This window comes from Carassius carassius, chromosome 30 (genome assembly GCF_963082965.1).
Source record: "Carassius carassius chromosome 30, fCarCar2.1, whole genome shotgun sequence".
Taxonomy (NCBI): Eukaryota; Metazoa; Chordata; class Actinopteri; order Cypriniformes; family Cyprinidae; genus Carassius; species Carassius carassius.
Genome location: NC_081784.1, coordinates 5,163,769 through 5,186,705, shown reverse-complemented (window position 1 = coordinate 5,186,705; position 22,937 = coordinate 5,163,769). Strand labels below are relative to the sequence as shown.

Genomic DNA, 22,937 nt, shown 5'->3' with positions numbered 1-22,937 from the left:
TGATACAACAAAATCCAATTATAAAATTATAAAATAAATCACTGCAATCGCATTCTAGAGTTTCACTCTCCACAAACTTGTAATAGTATATAAAGTATAAGGATGGGAAATAAAATTTCTTAATTGCACTGCAGAAATGCACCCATTTGTTCTGACTACCATGCACGAGAAAAGATTTTTGGATGACAGGCAAAAGTACAAGAAAATTTAAAAAGTTATTTATTTTTGGAGTCAGTATAAGATTACATTTTTCCATCCAAGGCCCATTAAAAGAATAGTTCACCCAAAAATGAAAATTTGCTGTAACTTAACTCATCCTCAGGTAATCAAAGATATACATGGGTGCCGTCAGAATGAGAGTCCAATCAGCTGATATAAACATCACAATAATACATAAGTAATCATCACCACTTCAGTCCATCAATTAATATTTCACGTCTTATGAAGTGAAAAGCTGCGCATTTGTAAGAAACAAATCCATTGTTTAACTTCAAACCGCGTTTTCTGGCCAAATACAAGTCTTCTATTCATAATACTGCTTTTTTTCTCTCGTCTGAATCAGGTGAGAAATATGAACAGATCAAGCATTGTTTACAAGTGAAAAAATTCCAAAACAGTTCTAAACAAATATATCATGGTTTTTAAAGAGAGATGACACATTTTCACTGGAGGATGCATTACTATCGATTATTTACTTATATTTTGGCCAGAAGCAATGGTTTAAAGGTAAACACTACAACTGTATCCAATAGATTCGCTCTCCACAATCTCGTAATATTAAACACACAAAGTACAAACATGGGAAATTGCTAGAAATAGCTTAATTGCGCCGCAGAATTGCACCTATTTTTTCTGACGGGACGACTGAACACAAGAGACTATATTCCAAACCACTTGCACGGTTAAACTCTGCAAACAGCTCATTGGGATAGTTTTAAATGGTTATTTTTAAGAAGTTATTAATGAACACTTCAGATCCTAATGGTGTCATCCGTAGCATGGCCCAGACTGAAATCATGGATCATGTTCTGACCTCACTAGGAGGGGTGAGAGATTTGCGTAATGTGCCGTCCTCTTCCAGCAAGGAGACAAATAACTCCAACAAAGCCGCAATTACCCAAACACCCAGAGCACGCTTATTAGCATACCCACCACGGATTGGCTCACATCAAAAGAAAGTTCCCCCCAGAGGAGGCTCATGCAACATTACCCATATTTCAATGACCAGGTTTGCATTAATGTCGTCTCAATGACCAGCCTCATCTGTATTAAACTGACTGATGTTATATTAGGTATTTTCATATTGGATAACACAAGGGGGTGCAAAGGAGGTCCAAGGAAAAAAGAAAATGTCTCTATTATAACATAAGTAAATATTTACCAAATTTAATATATATATGTATTACACTCGCTCACAAATCAGAAATAGCTACTTCTCTCAAAAACTCTCCAGAATTGTATATTATTAAGTGACCTATTCCTTTGAGTAAATAGCAAATGCTTATATTGTTTCCAAGACATTAACAATAATAGGGAGATGCAAGTACCACAGCTGCCTGTCCTCTAAGGGACAAACCAATTAGTTTGATTAGAGCAATACTGCGCTAGTCCTTGAAGAAGTGCATGATATTGACCTTTCAAGGTCTCACTAAAACCTATTGTATTACACAAGTGGCATCCCAGCTCAGCGTGTGTCAGTAGTTATATTTCTCCAGCCAGGATGCTGCCATTTATTCCATATATAAGGAACAAGGTGTATCAGCTTCTTTGAAAATATTTAATGATCCTCTTTTTGCAATGTCATTTGTCTAGTAAATCACTGATCATTATTCATCAAATAATGCTTGATAGACTTTAGCTGTCCTCAATTTTCTGTTCAATAAAAAAACAAGAGTGTTTGTGATGGTGGGGGATGATGAGATTGTCCTGCCTGCCTCTCATAGTTTTGGATGAGATGTGACAGCAATGCTTCATAGCACCATCTGGTTCTGGGGATAAAAATCATCAATGCTAAAACCTCCCCAACATAGCAAGTAATGAGTAAAGAGGCTCCTTTGCCAAGGAGATGAACAAAGACTGGCCCAAACTTTCTCTTCTCTTATTCTCCTCTGTCTGTTTTTTATGGAAGAGAATGATAAACAGCACCATCCAAACGGAACAGACCCAAATATACACCCACAGCTCAGTCCAGCTCACTGGGAATTTCACATCACAAAAACACGCAACTTCCTCCCATGAGCAAAACCATAATGCAATTAATAAATTCCCATGTGAAATGACCTCTTCTAAGTAAATAAAAATTAAAATCTTAATATATATAGTGGGGTACAAAAGTCTGAGATTACTCTAAATGTTTAATTTTAAATAAATAAAACTCACAGACTAATACATTTAATTTTAAAAAGTTTTAAAAATGTATTTGTCATTTATTTATGTAGTAGGGAAAATGTAAATTAAGGAGATTACATATTTAATATAGATTAGATATGTATTTGGGAAGATATATATTTTGTATATTTTATGATATAATTTTTTTTAAGTTTTACAGCAAAAGAAATCAGTATGCATCCATTTAGAATAATAAAAAAGGTAATTTTCGAGAATAAAATCTTAACAAGCAGTGGGGTCCCAATATTGAGGGCAGTTACCACATCTGTAATTCCCAAAGGGAATAGACTGCAAAAAATGTGGTGGAGTCAATGGTGGAAGATGCGCTCTCACCAACATATTTTTGAGATTAGGTGCTCTCTTGTACACAATGCATTGTGATGTGGTGAAGCATTTAAGTGCTGGATCAGAGTCAATAATGTGACCCACCACATTTTTTGCAGTCTATTGCCTTTGGGAATTACAGATGTGGTAACTGCCCTATGAGAGGCAGATAACAAAGAATGTTATCTATTTACTTAAATGCCCATGCGGCTTGGCCTATGTTGGTAAAACGACCAGGCCACTGAAAACAAGAATCTCAGAACACAGATCAAATATTCGTAACCATGACATCAAAAGCCCAGTAGCGGTGCATTTTTCACAAGCCTCTCATAATGTTTCCTCTCTCAGATATTGCGGCATTGAACTTGTGAAACAGCCCTCCCGCGGAGGAGATGTTAATTGTCTGGTACTCAAAAGAGAAGCACTCTGGATCTATACCCTGGACACTTTAGCTCCAAAAGGGTTGAATGAAGACTTTGACCTGAGGCCATTTCTGTAAATAACTCCTGTAATTGTGTTAATATTGTAAATGTTGTGTTATCGTTTTGCTGACTTGATATATGATATATGTAACACACTTTTGTGGTACCCCTTATGTATCTACATTCTTGCTCATCTATCACGACTGCCTACAGTGGTAGAGACATTTTTAAAAAACTTTCTAGGCTATGCTTTAAGCACTGCAGGCCTTCTCTTAGCCACTTAATATATTTTTGTATTACAAATGTCGGTATATATATATTTTTTATCTGTTTTCCTGATGTAATTGCAATTTAACTTGATTGGTCATGTGATTAATCATGGATGTATGTGATCATGCATGGCTGTATATATGGAGGTGTGTCTCCCCACTTGTTTTCATGTCTGATGAAGGGCTTGGGCCCGAAACGTTACACGTGGTGAGCAATCATTAAAATCGCTAAGGAGCATTTTCTGGTGTGCGGACTCATTGTTTAACTACTTGTCTGCCCAGCACCCAGTTTTATTGTTTTGGATGTGTGTGCTGTACCTTTGAATTCTATGCTTAAAATTGAACTTTACACACACACAAACACAAACACACACACACAAAACAGTGTTCCTGTAGCTCAAGTGGTGGAGCATTGCGTTTATATATTAATTTAGAATATCGATTTAATATATTTTTAAGATACATATTAAAATAGTTTTACACATAAAAAAAAAACATACATACATAAAAATAAAGAAGTTTAACACATATAGCCAACTAATCCCAAATAAAGCATTTTAATAATGGTTTCAGACATTTGGGCACCAGTAAACAAGAAATGTAATTTATGGAATCATAACTATGACCTGTGGCTTTAGAAATTATTTCTGACCATTTAGTGAGATGGTAAGCTATTATTGTATAACTGCAATAAGTACAACAAGACAATTTAATTATTGTTAAATTACTGATCAACTTTAGCGATTTTCTACCATTTAACAGAGCACAGAATCAAACAGTGAAGATGCTGGTGTTAATAAAACACATTTTCTATAAAGGATACAAGTAGCTGTAGAATGTGGCATAACAAGAAAAGGTCTTTACTTCAGAAGTTTGCATGTCATCATTTAAAAACCTGCCTTTGTAGGCAACTCACTGGGTTTTTTAACATAACTGTTGTGGTCTGTAGTAACCATTGAATACATTATATAGTTCACAGCATTTAACTGCAGAAAGTCACAGGTTACATCTCCCCTAAACCAGCAAATACATTGATTTTGGACATCAGTTTGAGTATGCATCAGAGAAACAAATTCCAGTTTTATTACAGACTTTAAAACCAAACAATAGCTACGCACTAAAATTATGATATCTTGCCTCAGTCACAGTGTCACATTACACTGTAATTCATTCATTCTTATCCATTTATCTCAATATCTGTTAATTAGGTCAAGAAAAAGAAAACTAATGTTCAACATATGTTGTTTATTTGATGGTATCACCTTTACAGGACTTTGCCCTCTTTTTAGGTTATTAACATAAAAAGTACTTGACATTCTGAAAGACAACTTCATTTAGTTCTAATAGATCCCACCTGTCTCTCATGAATATTCATTAAAAAAATTTTAATAGGAATTAATGAGTTGCAAGATACAGCTGGCATTTCTAAGCGCCTGACTTCATCCCTTTCCCTTTAAACACTACAAAGGTTACATAGTCCATTTTCAGTTTCTGCAGTCAAATTTTGTTTAAAAAATCTTGTTTTTATCCAGATGATGCAAACTGGCAATAATGATCAAATAAAATATCCTCATGATATTCATAAAAAATATTACTGAAGATTTCTTATATAGTCTTCAGTCAGTTTATGCAGTTAATTAATTCCTGTAACAACAAATTTACTCCAATTGAGGTAAAATATAAATAAATAAACAAAAAATAAAATATAATATAATAAATAAATGTTATTTAGATGGCTATATAACAGTCAAAACCCCACACAATTTTTTCAATATTTGTTTGGCATCAAGATGATGCTTTTATAAATTGATACTGTGCTAAGTGCATTTCTGATTTATGCAGATTACAAAAATAATCCACAGTCAATGTATGGGGAAAAAGACTAATAGCAGAGAGCTTGAGCAGCTTTATCTCACTCCATCTATGCCAACATGTTACACAACAATGCATGAAATATGCATTCATATTGATTTAACACCCACTCTAAATGAATTAACCTATATCATTGATTTACACACATCCATACTCTCAAAATGCATGCTTGGAAAAGAAAAAAATATAAAATGATACTGGCTAAAATATATAATTTATATAAATATTAACACTAACCTCCCTTTCACTATCTGTTCACACATGATGAAATCTAGTGCCAAATGTGCTGCAGGACATCCCACACAGGGCTGCTGTGAACACACATCACTAGCAATAGATATACTGTCTGATCCACCAAGGATCAAATGAAAGAGTTCAAGCAGAGAATTAAATGATTTGCCTTCAGGACTATACATGGATATTTCAAAGTGTTTAAACCTCAACATCAGATTCCATCAAAACTTTTCTTTTTTTTTTTTTTCTGAAAGAAATTAGAACTTTTCAGCAAATTAATAAAAACAAAATTACAATAAAAACATTTATAATGTATATAAAAAACTTCTGTAACACTTTATATTATGGTGTCCACATTACATGTACTTACTATTATAATAACAATTAATTATGGATAATTACATAGAAGTAACCCTAATCCAAACCCTAATCCTAACACTAACAATATAGTAAATTCATGTAGTTAATAAATTTTTTGATTATTTTTTTCTGTCACTATTCTAACTTTCTCATAATTGCAATTTTATATATATATATATATATATTTTTTTTTTTTTTTTTCAGAATTGTGCAAGAAAGAAAAAATGTAATTTTGAGATATAAAAAAAAAAAAAAAAAAAAAGCTGAATTGTGAGAAAATTTCGAGCACTGAATCAGCATGTTAGAATGATTTCTGAAGGATCACTTGACACTGAAGACTAGTAATGATTCGGAAAATTCTGCTTAAGACCCCTAAACCTATATGTAATGGCACTGGTTATCAAAAACTTTGCAAAACAGGGACTGGAATTTTCATGGTCTAAATGCATAAATCAAATAATAATGTAGCTGATGTATCCCATCAGGCAGAGAATATCTAAAATAAGTTCTTTGAGCTAGTAGAATTGCTCTGAAATGTCATTGACATGAATGGAAATGTTAATAGATAGCTCTCTCTAGCTATTACAGATGTCCTTGCTTACTGCAGTTTTAACAAGGTTTGTGATTAAAACATTTATCTTAAATGTTTCTGCCGTGGTGTTATTGCATTAAAGGTCAATAGCCACTGAACACCTCGGGCTCAGTTATGGATCAGACATAAATGACGTGACATTCAGCCAAGTATGGTGACCCATACTCAGAATTTGTGCTCTGCATTTAACCCATCCGAAGTGCACACACACAGAGCAGTGAACACACACACACACACTGTGAGCACACACCCAGCAGTGGGCAGTCATTTATGCTGCGGCGCCCGGGGAGCAGTTGGGGGTTCGATGCCTTGCTCAAGGGCACCTAAGTCGTGGTATTGAAGGTGGAGAGAGAACTGTACATGCACTCCCCCCACCCACAATTCCTGCCGGCCCGGGACTCGAACTCACAACCTTTCGATTGGGAGTCCGACTCTCTAACCATTAGGCCATGACTTCCCCCCAATAAAGCAGAATTTTAATAAATGGCCCATAAAACAGTAACATAACGCAAACATCGACACGCAGCATGTAATCAAACCTAAGACCCTCTGATCTCATGATCTGAATGTATATGTTGGTGCTATAAGCTGAATTGAATTTTAAGTCAAAGTTTATTGACCAAACATGATTCGACTTAATCTGGAGCGCAAACTGAACACCCACACGCAAGTCAGCACTTAAACCCAGCATGTCAAATCAGTAAGAGACTCTGACTCATCAACTAAGAGCGTGCACACAGTGTAAACACTGCTCTATTGGTTTTATTCCATCAGTTTTGCTTCATTAAACCCTCCCAGGCACTCAATACCCTTACATATGATTAAACCCTCTCCCCCATCAGTATCCACATACTGAGAGCCAATTCTATGTTCCACACTCTCAAAGCGATCTAACAATCAGAATATTTACGAACTCTTTTACGAACAGCTCTTTACAAACTGCATGAATGTACTGCATGCTGATTTAGACACTAGACCAGTAGTTGATGATTTCGTTCAGAGTAAACAATGAATATTCATTGCAAACTAGTAATCACTGACCATGTTTACAAGCACATAATTTTCCTTTATTCTGAAAAAGAGACATGCATGCATCGCAGCTAAAGTAATATTACTGTAAACACGGTAATAAGCATATTCTGAATAAATTAAGAAATGCACATATAACTTTAAAATAAACTTTAAAATAAATAAAATAATTTTAAATAAAAAACAAACAAACAAACAAATATATAAATAAATGGCATGGTTTATCAAATACCAGAACATTAATTAATTTATTTTAAAAAATATATATATTTAATATTATTTCATATAAATTTTCTACTTCTATTATTATTACTATTATCATGTGCCTTTATCAATGCAAAAACACTGGAATAGCTCAATTAAGCTAATACTGTGAATAGTTTTTTTTATAAGAATAAGAATAAGGTCATTCGGTGTCAAATGAACCAAATTTTCTCAAATGTTGTTAATATTTGTTTATATATTTTTGGTAGGTCAATTAGTAAAATCTGTTGACTTCAGCAAACATTGTTTCTTCATATGCCAACGGTGACAGTTCAAAAAATTGCGAAAGCACTTCTTGTGTTTTTTGCCTCAATTTTGCATGCCTGTAAGAAATATTAAAGATATCTTAATATCCTTTTAGATGTTTCTGAACATGTTTCTTAAAAGAAAACCTTTTCTTTTGGTATCTTCATTTTAAAGGCCCTCAATGGTTCAGTCCCAAAGATATGGGCCTGCTTTCACAGACAGGACTTAGATTATTTAGACATAGACATAGTTCAATTAGGACATTTAAGTAATTTTTTATGTTTTTTTTTATTTAAGTAATTTAAATTTTTTTATAAATGTGTGTTTATAAATGTATAAATGTTCATGTATGGTCACTCTATGGTTACAGTTATTCAAATTTGACTAAAACTGAGTGAATGCTAGTAAAACCCTTTCTGATATTAGCAAAATCAATGATGTAAGCAAAGCAATAACATAATATTGTTTATTATGTTATTGCTTTGCTTACATCATTGATTTTGCTCATATCTGCTTACAACTTTTACCTCATACAAAAACATGAATACAGCAATGAGTTCAAGATGAGTTATCAATATATTTGTTCCGTTTTCCCAGAAGAGATAAACTGCAATATTGAAATGTTATATTTCAGTTCATTTTGTCATCTTTTATGAGTACACTTGCATATAAATGTCCTCAAAGCTAACACGTGTGGACTAAAAGTCGCCTCAGAGTCACGTACACTCAGAGCTCCTGCTGTTCAGAGTCTTACTCTAGGACTGTAGATTGTGAAAAGGCTGATCTGAGAGCTGAAAAGGTTTTAAAATCCGAAAGAACAGCATGGGGCAAAAAGCTCACAGCTAGTAACCCGATGGTTGCTAGGTTAAGTCACCAGTGCCATTGAAAAAGGCATTTAAAATTTCTCCAGATAATTGTTGCTGTAATAAAAATAATATATTTCTGTTGATAAAAAAAAAGACAAATTATATCAAATAATTTATCGCAAATAAAGTGAAAATTAAATTAAAAGTGTTGAATGCAGCATTCAGTTTAGATCTGGTCATGTTGCATCATATTCTTTTGATGCATTTTAACAGTGTTGATCCTTTTAACCAATGCAGTGGCCAATCAGAGTCATTCAGATTACTCATTGTCATCACACTGAAATGCCGAAGTTTTGTTCAGTGCGCACTCGTAGACTGAAATCTGCCGTTGTAAAGAAAGTCAGAAAGAGCTTTATTGCCAAGTTTTAAGCAATGTACACACTCAAGAAACAGATATAGTACAGACAAAGTGATAGTGCAGATATACATAGGAAAGTATTATTAACACAGATATAAAAACAGAATATTAAATAATGCAATATAACACAGAAGTAGAAATAATAAATACAAATGTTGTAATTGTTTTAATGGATGTACAAATATGTTGTTTACAAGCGTCTTCAGTTTAAGTAGTTTACAACTGTACAATTTTCAGATGCTAGTTAAAATGGACAATGTATAGTTATGAAGATTTTAATTGTACAGGCTGTATGAAAAAGAAAAAAAACTGTTCTTGTAACTGGCTGTTCTGGTGGTTAGTGCTTTGTAGCGCCAGAGGGCAACAGTTGAAAGTGAGATTAGGATGGGTGTGTGGGTCTCAAAGTGATTTTCTTGGCCCTTTTCCTCAGTCAGGAAATGTAAAGATCTTAGAGGTAGGGCAGGAGAGAACCAACAATCTTCTCAGCAGTCCTGACTGTCCGTTGGAGGCTCTTGATAGCTGATTTAGTAGTTGAACCAAACCAGACAGTTATGGATGAACACAGAACAATATCAGCAGCTCAGCTCTGCTGCAGCCACAGTGCTGTTCATGATGGTGAGTGGGGGAAGTCCACTATCATCTCCACTGTTTATAGCGTGTTCAGCTCCAGGTTGTTACGACTGCAGCACTTTAACCTCCTGTCTGTAAGCAGACTTGTCTCCATTGTGTATGAGGCCGATGATGGCAGTGTCATTTGAAAATATCAGAAGCTCAAGTGTGTAGAAGAGTGGGAAAGCTTTGGGATATATCATGTCATACAACTGCATCTTTAATGGATGCTCTATTGCATAGTAACACGCACCCTGTCACTGTAAACTGGCCGGTCAATCATCTTGTTACAGTTAACATCCTCCACATTTAATTTGACTTCCTACCATACTGGAGAGAAAAGAAGTAGTTTGTTGATCTGCCAGCCGTGGGTCTTTATGCAGAGAACTCTGCTCATATTTTTTTTTTTTTTTTTTTTCATAATGATGCATTTAAAAGTTAATGGCCAAACAGATGTTTATAACATTTCCCATTGTTGTTGCAGATGAAATATAATGCAGATCACATTAAATAAATATAGGCATATTTTACCATGGTAAAGGTTAATCATTAGTAACTCAAACCCCTAAAACTAAAACTCTCTATTTAACCGTCGTTCATGCACATCTGCCATGTTTTTTTTTTTTTTTTATTCATGTTTGTAGGTTTGAACCGAATTTCGCCAAAGCGCAATGGATTGTGTACAAAGTTAACAATTAGAGTGTGCACGGATCCACACTTAAACGTTTGGGATACACTTACTCTAATCTCACCTACTAGACAGACATAGAAACAATATTGAAAACTTGATTTTCTCCAAGGGGGTCTTTAACTTTTAATATCCACAACAAAGTAATTCATAAAAAAATGCATGTCTTCTACCAAAATATTTGCATTTCATACTCAAACTAACATATAACCAATTTAATAAACACGCTCATCAGCTGCTTCCTTCAGATCTCTTAACAGCCTTTAAAAGTGTCATAATATCAGAATCAGAAAGAGCTTTATTGCCAAGTATGCTTGCGCATACAAGGAATTTGTTTTAGTGACATAAGCTTCCAGTAAACAGAGACAACAACACACAGACAAAAAAAAAAATAAAAATACAGGAGAATTACAAATTGGCAAATAAATAAGTGTATAAACAATTGTGCTATAAATGATAATGGAATAGGATTGAGTGAGATGCAGGAATGTTCTAGGATGGAGGGGTAACAAATAAATATAAGGATATTGCACATTTTTGCATAAGTTTAAGTGGGAAACATTTAACTGTTCATGAGGTAGATTGCCTGGGGGAAGAAACTATTCTTGTGCCTTGCTGTTCTTGTATTTGCGGCTCTGAGGCGCCGGCCAGATGGCAAAAGTTCAAAGATGGGGTGACTTGGATGTGAGGGATCCAGAGTGATTTTCTGAGTCCTTTTCCTCACTCTGGATGTGTACAGTTCTTGGAGGGTGGGCAGGGGAGCACCAATAATCCTTTCAGCAGTCCGAACAGTTCTCTGTAGTCTTCTGATATCTGATTTTGTAGCTGAACCAAACAGACAGTAATTGAAGTACACAGGACTGACTCAATGACGGCTGAGTAGAACTGTTTCAGCAGCTCCTGTGGCAGGTTAAACTTCCTCAGCTGGCGAAGGAAGTACAACCTTTGTTGGGCTTTTTTCACAATGGAGCCAATGTGATTGTCCCACTTCAGGTCCTGAGAGATGGTGGTTCCCAGGAATCTGAATGACTCCAATGCAGCCACAGTGCTGTTCATGATGGTGAGTGGGGAAAGTGCAGGGGATGAAAGTGCAGTCCACAGTCATCTCCACTGTTTTGAGCGTGTTCAGCTCCAGGTTGTTAAGACTGCACCAGACAGCCAGCTGCTCAACCTCCTGTCTGTAAGCAGACTCGTCACCGTCCTGGATGAGGCCGATGACTGTAGTGTCGTCTGCAAACTTCAGGAGCTTGACAGAGGGGTCTTTAGAGGTGCAGTCGTTGGTGTACAGGGAGAAGAGCAGAGGGAGAGAACACATCCCTGAGGGGCACCAGTGTTGGTGGAGCAGCTGTTTGACATGAATTTCCCCAGTCTCACTAACTGTTGCCTATCTGTCAGAAAGCTGGTGATCCACTGACAGATAGAGCTAGGAACAGAGAGCTGGGTCAGTTTGGTCTGGAGGGTTGTTGGGATGATGGTGTTGAAAGCCGAACTAAAGTCCACAAACAGGATCCTCACATAAGTCCCTGTTTTGTCCAGATGTTGCAGGATGAAGTGCAATGCCATGTTGATTGCATCATTCACGGAACCTGTTTGCTCGATAAGCAAACTGCAGGGGGTCCAGTAAGGGTCCAGTGATGTCCTTCAGATAAGCCAGAACCAGTTTTTCAAACGACTTCATGACGACAGACGTTAGAGCCACAGGTCTGTAGTCGTTAAGTCCTGTTATCTTGGGTTTCTTTGGAATGGGGATTATGGTGGAGCGTTTGAAGCAGGAAGGCAGGAAGGCAACAGATCTGTTGAAGATCTGTGAAAAGATGGGGGCCAGCTGGTCAGCACAGATTTTCAGACAGGCTGGTGTAACGCCATCTGGGCCTGGTGCTTTTCTTCTTTTGTTTTTCTTGAAGACCTGGCGCACATCATCTTCACAGATTTGAAGAGCAGGAGGTATGGAGAGGGGGATTGCAGGAGGTGTTAATGGTTGTGTAAGGAGATGGTCAGAGTGGGTGTTGGGGGTTTCAAATCTACAATAAAACTCATTCAGGTCGTTAGCAAGTCGTTGATTAGCCTCAGTGCAAGGGGATGGTGTCTTGTAGTTTGTGATGGCTCTCAGTCCTCTCCAAACTGAAGTAGAGTCGTTGGAAGTAAACTGGTCTTCCAACTTTTTAGCGTAGGTCTTTTTAGCCGCTCTAATCTCTTTGTTCAGTGTGTTCCTGGCCTGATTGTACAAGACCCTGTCCCCATTTCTGTAGGCATCCTCTTTGGCCTGACGAAGGTGTCTGAGTTTTACTGTAAACCATGGCTTATCATTGTTGAATGTTAAATAAGTCCTGGTAGGAATGCATATATCCTCACAGAAACTAATATAGGATGTTACAGTCTCTGTGAGTTCGTCCAGATCGGTGGTAGCAGCTTCAAAAACGCTCCAGTCTGTGATGTCAAAACAAGATTGTAAATCCTGCTCTGTTTCGCTGGTCCATCTCTTCACAGTCTTTACTACAGGTTTAGCAGATTTAAGTTTCTGCTTGTAGGTCGGTATAAGATGAACCAGACAGTGATCAGAACGTCCCAAAGCTGCTCGTGGAACAGAGTGATATGCATCCTTTATTGTGGTGTAACAGTGATCCAGTATATTACTGTCTCTGGTGGGACAGGTAACATGCTGTCTGTATTTTGGCAGTTCACGGGAGAGATTGGCTTTATTAAAGTCCCCAAGAATGATTAAAACAGAGTCCGGGTGTTGTTGTTCTGTGTCTGTGATCTGATCAGCGAGTTTCTGTAAATCTGAGCTCACATGCGCTTGAGGTGGAATGTAAACACTAACCAGAATGAGCGAGTGAAACTCCCGCGGCGAATAGAACGGCTTGCAGTTGATAAACTGCGTTTCTAGATCAGGACAGCACATCTTCTTTAACACAGTTACATCTGTACACCACCGTTCATTGATGTAAAAGCATGTCCCGCCGCCGCGCGATTTCCCCGTTGATTCTGCTTCGCGGTCCACTCTAAACAGCTGAAAGCCCGGCAGATGGAGTGCGCTGTCCGGTATGGCGTCATTCAGCCAGGTTTCCGTGAAACACAGAGCAGCAGAGTGAGAGAAATCCTTATTTGTCCGAGAGAGCAGAAGGAGTTCGTCCGTTTTGTTGGGTAGAGAGCGGAGATTTGCGAGATGCAGATTGGCAGATTGTATTCGTTCCAGCAGCTCTCACGTTACTCTGCAGTAAGTATGACACAAATTTATGCTTAAGTTTATTGGCTGCAGTAAAAGACAAGTGAAAGCCTCATGCCCTTGTCATCTTTAGCAGAGGATCCGTCCTGTCCGTGTAAATGTCTGTGTAACTTACAACCTTGTTTGATTTCTGTGCCATCATGACACCTGCATTCTGAGCCACTTACGAAATGTGAGCCCATCATGTGTTGACACGATCAGAAGAAAGGGTTATAGGTCTCCTTCAGTGGGTTAGGTCATCATGACATAAATTGCATCTCTAGAGCGTGTTCAACAGTTACAATTCATACTGTCGCTCTCACCTGAATAGAATCTTAAGTCCTAGAATCATGGATCTGTGAGGAAAGTCAGCTGAAATTTGCACTGTAATCTACCCACAAACACACTCATGAACAGACTTTAAGACAAGGGCGATTGAAACAGGAGCTATAACTGGAGTCTGACCTGCTGCTATAGCAACATCCAAAAATATAATTCATCCAAAACAAATTTTTTTTTTTCTGTTGTTATAGCCAATTACTCATATGACCGTATGTTTATAAAAAAAAATATACATTTGTGAGCATGCATCAGTTTAATTTTATATTAATGCACAAAGTTCCCAGATTGAGCTACAATAATTGGTGAATGTTTTTTTTTCACCGCTTTTGATAATTTTCATAAACATGTAACAATGTTGAACATCAATGTGATTTTAACAATTAAATAGGTTAGAACTCAACACTTCAGATTATTTTTCATTTATACAGTATCAAACCATAAAACCTAAACTTAACTAAAAATTTAACACCAATTTAAAAACAAAAAACTTTCATAACAGCCATTTTGCTGCTTTACAAACACTATAGATGTGTATTTCCTGAAGCAAATACCAGTTCATTTTGTAGCATGGTGCAAGCATACCATCTGAACAGGGAAAAATAAGCCATGATATTATACCAGCCATCATATAACTTATAATTTACAAAATCATTACAAAAAATCATTACAAAAGAAAAAGAAAAGATAATACGGGAGGATGCTGATGCTTTGCCAAACCCTACAAAGATAGCCTTCAATACTCTAATACTCATTAACAGACAATTGGTAGAATATATCATATCGGTGACATCTAGGTCATTGATTTTTCTGAAAACCAGACCCTGTCTGTCACTTGCACAAACATACAAAAAATGACTGCTAATAATCTCCGGCCCTTACAGAAAAGGTCATCATGTGTGTTAATTGGGTAGCATGAGCTCATGGATGTGTCCTGAATGTCATTGCACATCCGGAGATCTCATTAGCTATAATGCTTGCAACACACACACTTTTCTACATAACACTAAACAGAAGGTGCGTAGTATGAAAGCTTGTTTTCACAACAATCTTTCTCTCACAATTCAGAATTCAATGTAAAGACAGCTATATAAACTCCTAATTCAGAGAAGAAAAGTCAAAATTGTGAGGCACAACCTGCAATCACCTATTTTTGCTGCTATTCCATGGCAAAAAAAAGAGATAAAAATCACATTTTTAATTTCATAATTTCACATTTTTAATCCACAAATCTAGTCAAGACTAACTGTGATGGTCATAGTGGAGTGATAAGCAAGATGGAATAGTTCGGTCTCATGGTTTTGAAGAACTGCAAATTATAGAGCAAACTGAGTTGGACCATCACCACTGTGACTATGTAAAATTATAAGACATTTTGAAATCTCAACTTTTTCTACATAAAGTTCATTCAAAATTTAAAATAGTCTATGTGTGACAAAATAGAATTTGAATTTTTGTACCAGCAGGCAGTTGTCTAATGATGTGTGTCATATACTGTAGGTTGCTACTGTGAAACTGAACTGCTGCAAGACGATTCAGTGCTTTAGATTTCTTCTTCTTTTTTTGTTCTCCCTCTCAGCCTCTCATTTACTACTAAAGATGAATATTTCAGCAGATTTTTATTTCAGGTCCAGTGAAACTCCACTTCTCCAGTCCTGTCAATGAGATCTTCCTGTCAATCTTCAGACTTCCTGTTTGTTGTACTGCGTTTGAGCTCCGTCACTATATTCTTTTCATTGACTATTTTTAACTCAAAAATCAATTTTATACATCATCGTTTCCGTTTATATAACGTGTGAATATATCCTCTATTGTATTCTACAACAAAAACAATCAGAGCGCCTCGCTATCACTAGTTTTATTTTGATCTCCCGGGTCCGCTATTAGCTTTTAGCCCGTTAGCATCAGCGGCGTGGTTGCAGCTAACTGCGCTTACATTGCTAATACTCTATTCACACACATTACCACTGCTGTACTCACTGTTACTTGCTTTAATGGCGGATAAATGTCTCAACTCTGTGCAGCTCGAGCTCGAGGCCGTGGGAAAGCAGATTCGCGACCTGGAGGTGAGGCAGGCCCAGCTGAGAGAGCGGAGAGCCGCGCTGGAATCATCCCGGGCTGACGCTCACAAGTCCGGGGTAAGTATACAGCGATCTGCTAACAGTCCCACCACGTCTACTCCGTGTGTTTCTCTGCACAGGCCCGGTGCACCCAGGACGCGATCTTCCCAGAAGTCCTTCACCGCGACGCCGGGACACCACGGACCCTGGGTGCATCCACAGCGGATGCTTCTCAATATCATTAACTCGTCGTTCTCTTTAGGTCACGTCCCAAAACCATTCAAGCTGGCGGTTATCAAGCCTCTTATTAAGAAACTAAAACTAGATCCTAGTGTACTGGCAAATTATAGGCCTATTTCAAATCTTCCATTTATGTCTAAAATTTTAGAAAAAGTTGTGTCTGCTCAATTGAGCACCTTCCTGCATAAAAATGATCTGTATGAAGAATTTCAGTGAGGTTTTAGGCCCCACCATAGCATAGAAACTGCACTTGTTAAAATTACAAATGACCTGCTTCTGGCGTCAGATCAAGGCTGCATCTCATTTCTAGTCTTACTTGATCTTAGTGCTGCGTTCGACACCATAGATCATGACATACTCATAGATCGATTACAAAACTATACAGGTATTCAAGGGCAGGCCCTAAGATGGTTTAGATCCTACCTGTCCGATCGCTACCATTTTGTTTACTTAAATGGGGTGTCATCTCATTTATCATCAGTAAAATATGGAGTGCCACAAGGATCCGTCCTAGGTCCCCTTCTATTTTATATATACATGTTGCCCCTTGGTAATATTATTAGAAAATACGGAATAAGCTTCCACTGTTATGCTGATGATACTCAGCTATATATCTCAACGAGACCAGATGAAACTTCCCAATTATCTAAGCTAACAGAGTGTGTTAAAAATGTAAAAGGTTGGACGACAATTAATTTTCTCCAATTAAATTCGGATAAGACAGAGATATTAATTATTGGACCAAAAAACACCACACAGAATCTTGTAGATTACAATCTGCAACTAGACGGATGTACTGTTACTTCCTCTACAGTCAGAAATCTGGGTGTTATATTGGATAGCAATTTGTCTTTTGAAAATCATATTTCCAATGTTACAAAAACTGCATTCTTCCATCTTAGAAACATTGCCAAGCTACGAAACATGTTATCTGTTTCTGATGCAGAAAAGCTAGTTCATGCATTCATGACCTCTAGACTGGACTATTGTAATGCACTTCTAGGTGGTTGTCCTGCTTCGTCAATAAACAAGCTACAGGTAGTCCAAAATGCAGCAGCTAGAGTCCTTACCAGGTCAAGAAAATATGATCATATTACCCCAATTTTACAGTCTCTGCACTGGCTACCTATTAAGTTCCGTATCAGTTACAAATTATCATTACTTACCTATAAGGCCCTAAATGGTTTAGCTCCTGCGTACCTAACTAGCCTTCTACCACGCTACAACCCATCACGCACCCTAAGGTCACAAAACGCTGGACTTTTGGTAGTTCCTAGGATAGCAAAGTCCACTAAAGGAGGTAGAGCTTTTTCACATTTGGCTCCCAAACTCTGGAATAGCCTCCCTGATAATGTTCGGGGTTCAGACACACTCTCTCTGTTTAAATCTAGATTAAAAACGCATCTCTTTCGCCAAGCATTCGAATAATGTATCTCTTAAATTGTGAGTGTAGTTGCATCTGCATTTTTATTCTTTAGCTTGGGTTAAACTAATTTTACTTTGTTGGATCAGCAGCTATGCTAATGATGTCTCTATTTTGTTTCTATGTTTTGCCACGGGATTTACATCCCGTGGTAACTAGGATTTACACAAGCTCCAGTCTGGATCCAGAACACCTGAGAAGAGATGATGCTGACCCTCAGAGGACCCCAGACGATCCTAACCTTGAATCAACAAACAGAACTAACAATTATTGCTACATGTGTGACTGCATCATATAATTACTATTAATTAATAATATTGATAGTTCATCATCTAGCTGACTACGTCTTGTATTATTATTATTTTTTTTATTTTTCTAAAATCCTGTCAAACGTGCACAAACTACTAGCTACTACTAAATATTGTAGAAACATAATTTTCTGTAAAGTTGCTTTGTAACGATTTGTATTGTAAAAAGCGCTATACAAATAAACTTGAATGAATGAATGAACTTGAATCTTCTGCAAAAGAAAAAGGTAGCTCTATTCTTGTGGATTCAAGACGAAAGATGCCAGATCTTTCACATACATTAAATCCTACAAGCCCAAATCTTCATGACAGATCAACTCATCAGATGCTGTGAGTCCAGTTGTTTCTCTCGATCCTATCTCACGTCTATCCTCTCTCCCTCCCTCCAATCCATTTACCATTTAAAGCGTCCTGGCATCTTCCTGCAAATGTCAATTAATAGACAAATAGATTTCATCTCCTCTGCCGCACTCCTGCAGTCATGGTGAATGAATTTGACCTTTCTATTCTCTCCATGGTGATATTGTTTGATATGTTTTTTATTGTATTTTGGGGGGGACTTGCAGAGATGTTTAACAGTGTGTATTGCTTCTGGTTGTTCTTTCAGAATTTTACAGAACAATAATGTATTTCCCAGGCCCCATGGTACAAAATACTTATTACAGTGTCAAATGTGAGTCAATACTGGTTTGGCAAGTACAAAAAAACAAACAAAAAAAAAACAAAATTTAAAAAAAGTTATTCACCAGTGGCTGATAACTTTATTGAGATTTGAAACAATGCATGGTTTAAATAAAAGTATATGACTGATACATCACTGATATAACATGAAAACATGTTGCTACCACATCTGCAAACTTTAGTCCTCTAACAAATCAGAATGTGTCCATGTTTTTGTGCCAGATGCCATGTCATGAGACAGGGACGGATTCTCTCATATTTCTTATTTTTGAGTGCATTATCACAAACATGCAAGAATAAACTGTAAATATTTCAGCTGCCAAGTTGTTTTATCCAAGTTAATTTTGGACCTGGCAGTGCCCTTGTAAACCGAAACTGAAAAATTAAAAAAAGAGAGGCTTAATGAATAGTTTGGGCATGGCATTAATTTTTTTAATTTTTAAAAAAATTAATATTAATAGAGAACACGGAGGACATAACATCCGCTACTCTTTAATTCAGTCTTCATGCTCTTGGTCTGTCCACTGATAAGAGCTGCTTTACAAACCCCTCACACACTCGTATTCAGGTGCTTCTCAACAAATTAGAATGTTGTGGAAAAGTTCATTTATTTAGTAATTCAACTCAAATTGTGAAACCTGTGTATTTAATAAATTCAATGCACACAGAATGAAGTAGTCTGAGTCTTTGGTTCTTTTAATTGTGATGATTTGGATCACATTTAACAAAAACCCACCAATTCAACAAATTAGAATATGGTGACATGCCAATCAGCTAATCAACTCAAAACACCTGCAAAGTTTTCCTGAGCCTTCAAAATGGTCTCTGACAATCATTGACACCCTTCACAAGCAGTGCAAGTCACAAAAATCCATACAATAAGCTGGCTGTTCACAGAGTGCTGTATCCAAACAAGTTAACAGAAAGTTGAGTGGAAGTGTGGAAGAAAAAGATGCACAACCAACCAAGAGAACCACAGCCTTATGAGGATTGTCAAGCAAAATCGATTCAAGAATTTGAGTGAAATTCACAAGGAATGGACTGAGGCTGGGGTCAAGGCATCAAGAGCCACCACACACAGAAGTGTCAAGGAATTTGGCTACAGTTGTCGTATTCCTCTTGTTAAGCCACTCCTGTACCACAGACAATATCAGAGGCACTTACCTGGGCTATAGGGAGAAGAAGAAATGGACTGTTGCCATTGGTCCTTTTTTCAGATGACAGCAAGTTTTGTATTTCATTTGGAAACCAAGGTCCTAGAGTCTGGAGGAAGGGTGGAGAAGCTCATAGCCCAAGTTGCTTGAAGTCCAGTGTTAAATTTCCATAGTCTGTGAAGATTTGGGGTCTTCCCCCAAAGCCGTGCCCATGGCTCTCGGCCCCGCCCCACTCGTAGCAGTCAGCTGGTGTTGGTCCATTGTGTTTTTTGAAAAGTCACTGCACCCGTTTACCAAGAAATTTTGGAGCACTTCATGCTTCCTTCTGCTGACCAGCTTTTTGTAGATGCTGATTTCATTTTCCAGCAGGATTTGGCACCTGCCCACACTGCCAAAAGCACCAAAAGTTGGTTAAATTACCATGGTGTTGGTGTGCTTGACTGGCCAGCAAACTCAACAGACCTGATCCCCACAGAGAATCTATGGGCTATTGTCAAGAGGAAGATGAGAAACAAGAGACCAAACAATGCAGATGAGCTGAAGGCCACTGTCAAAAAACCCGGGCTTCCATAACCACCTCATCAGTGCCACAAACTTATCACCTCCATGCCACGACAAATTGAGGCAGTAATTAAAGCAACAGGAACCCCTACCAAGTATTGAGTACATGTACAGAAAATTAACATACTTTCCAGAAGGCCAACAATTCACTAAATGTTTTGTTGTTGTTGTTGGTTTTATGAGGCATTCTAATTTGCTGAGATAGTGAATTGGTGGGTTTTTGTTAAATGTGAGCCAAAATCATCAAAATTAAAAGTACCAAAGACTTAGTCTACTTCAGTCTGTGAGCACTGAGTTTATTTAATACACAAGTTTCACAATTTGAGTTGAATTATTGATTTATTGAGAAGCAACTGTAAATAATTAGGAATCATGTTTAAAAAAAAAAAAAACACCATGCACATATATCTCTATAACATTTATGTAGTTTTGTTCACTTGGCCGTTTCAAAAAAAACGCCATGCACATACAGTATCATATCTCTATAACATTTATGTAGTTTTGTTCACTTGGCTGTTTCCTTATAAAAGTCCAGAAATTTGCCAGGTGTCTTTTTTAATTACATGATGTCATTATGTTTCTGTCCTTCCGCCAGCCAATCACTGCATTGCTGGTTGTGGTTTTGAGTATCGATAAATCTACCCTTTTCGGGGAACACCAGAACGCGCAGTAATCTTAAAACAACATAATCCAGATATTTCAAGTTAGCTAAAGATCAAATATCGCGATTAGAAGATCTGGCATCTTTCAAATCATCTCAGATGTATTTAGCGAGGTATGAAGAAGGGGCCCCCAGAAGCATCTACCTTCTAATAGACTCATTAGCTTAAATAGCTTCTCCCAATCCATGAGATTATAAGTGTTTCTGCACCTATTCTGATACCTTGACCTCAGTAACTAAGAAACAGAACAGCAGAGCGACTCATTTATTACATTTCCTACGCTTCCTTATCTTTCCTTTGCTAGGTTCACCTTGGTCTTCCTCATTAATGTCAAGTACGAACTAGAAAATTGAAATGCTTACAGTTTGTTTTTACCCTTGTCCTGACTCTTCTATTATAATAACCATAAAATCGCATCATATGTAAAATCCACTAAGCCTTCATGTTTTAGTCCTGAGTGGCATCTCAATCCACAGAAGTCTGAGTCACTCACAAAGCTCTGGTTGGAATGATTGACATCTTTGTCCTTTATTTGTTGTTTATGTTTGTCCTTGGGAGCTATAATGTAATTTGCTTATAACATGAACAAAACACAACAATTCTGTAGCTTTTCTGCTGTAATTACAATATATACAATGTCGAAATCAAACACTGCTGGAAATGACAAGGATGTTGTTGGAAATAAAACAGGCCAATACATTTGATTAGCACAGCAGTTTTTCTAAAGAAAAAAGCAGAATAAGCATTCATATTATTTAAAAGATGCATCTTACAAAGATACAAAACACTCACTAACACATTACCTCCTTAATAATCTTTATTGACACACTATTGACACACTATCTATTTCATGTGACATTGCCACTGAACTGTGCCATAAACCTATTACAGTGAACCACCCTGGAGGTTACCTGTCATGCTCAAGGCAACATGGGCATAGCTAATGGATCACCTTTTCAATTAATTAAACCAACAAAGATCTGGTTACCAGTCCTACGTACATTAAACTAAAGATCTACAAATATCATTCCAGTGAACCAAACATCAGCAAAGATGTCCATCAGATGACACATTTTCCATTGGTTTCATTGTCTATATGACTAAAAAATAACGCATTAAGAGAACCGCAGACCTCAGCATATGCAGTTGTCGTACATTTAAAAGCCTGGTTTTTGTGAGATTGCATCTACTGCTCAGCAAACTCCATTTATATAACCAAAATGAGTAGTTTAGATTTTCAAGTGCACTTCACAGCAGGCAGCATTAAGAGTCTTATGTACTAGAAGTAGTAAAGGTTTGTCTGAACCATAAAACAGGAACGTACAGCACAGATATTCCGAGAATTAAGTGGAACTGGCCTTTCCCTAAGACATACATGTATGTCATGACTCAGAATCAAAAACTCAAGAGTCAGTTGATTCATTCTGAATCCTTCGTTCACAGAGTTTCTCACAGTGTTTTTTTTTTTTTAACAAAATGTTTATAGATAGCCTATTCCAGCCCTAATTCACTTACATACATTTTTTAATATCAGTAATCACTATCAAATAAGGCTTTTCTCTTTTTAGTTTGTGGCATTTGCCTCGATTAAACTGTGGAGACGCCAAATCAAATCATGTCAGTGTAACTGAACAATTTCTTTAAAGAACAACGGTAGATAAATGCTTTGCAGGATCACACTTCATTCCAGCCCATGAAGGAATAATATCCATTTAATTCTGACCCCTTTAAGAGCACATTAAAAAACATGCTGCTGCTGGCAGAAACATCCAATGTAGGGGAA

General features: G+C 37.1%; 1 long non-coding RNA gene across 1 annotated transcript in view; it reads right to left on the bottom strand.

Annotated features, from left to right (window-relative positions):
- LOC132111093 (uncharacterized) overlaps positions 1–22,937 on the bottom strand; it is a 47,228-nt gene that overhangs the window by 23,699 nt on the left and 592 nt on the right. The window lies entirely within an intron of this gene.